Below are 701 nucleotides of genomic sequence, written 5' to 3'. Positions count from 1 at the left end.
GTGACTTTTTTTATTTTAATATATTTTTTTTCGGATGGGAATTCTTCCCCCTCCCCCTCTCTCTCTCTCCCCTCTTCCTTCTCTCAAAAAAAAAAAATAATAAATAAATAAATAAAATAAAATAAAATATTATAGAGAAGTAAAAAAAGAAGATAGTGGAAGGATAAAAAAGAAAACAAAACCAACAATCAAGGGGTCATGAGTTCAACTCTCTTTGGGGCATGACGACTATCAGAAAAAAAAAAAAAAAAAACAATCCATCCCAACAACTGAAACAAGCTATGAGGGAAATCCGGAGAATGAAACGAAAGAAAAAGAGAATTAAAACCGCTAGGCACCAGGGCCAACATGAGAAAATCACAAACACTAGCCCCTACCTTGATCATTGAAAGACCTTAGGGCCAAGGGAGAAGAGTCGGAGATTCTACAAAACCCCTTTGGATCCTACAATATTTGTCCTCCTGAGCCCTTCGCGCCTTTCCTTTGCTAGCGAGGAGGACATTGGGGGTGGGGGGGGAGAGAAGAGCCTCAAGTGAAGAGGTAGCACTAGTCCCAATGGGAGGGGAGGGAGCCTGGCCAAGAGCCTCAATGCTACAAGAGTCTATGAAAACTCCTCGAACATGAATCTTAGACCTAAGGTCACTTGATATTGGGCATGCATGATTGTGTATACTATGAGCTTCTATCTTTTTTTTTTTTTT

The sequence above is a fragment of the Macadamia integrifolia genome, chromosome 4, assembly GCF_013358625.1.
Source record: "Macadamia integrifolia cultivar HAES 741 chromosome 4, SCU_Mint_v3, whole genome shotgun sequence".
Classification (NCBI taxonomy): Eukaryota; Viridiplantae; Streptophyta; class Magnoliopsida; order Proteales; family Proteaceae; genus Macadamia; species Macadamia integrifolia.
Note: the sequence above shows the minus strand (reverse complement) of the source record.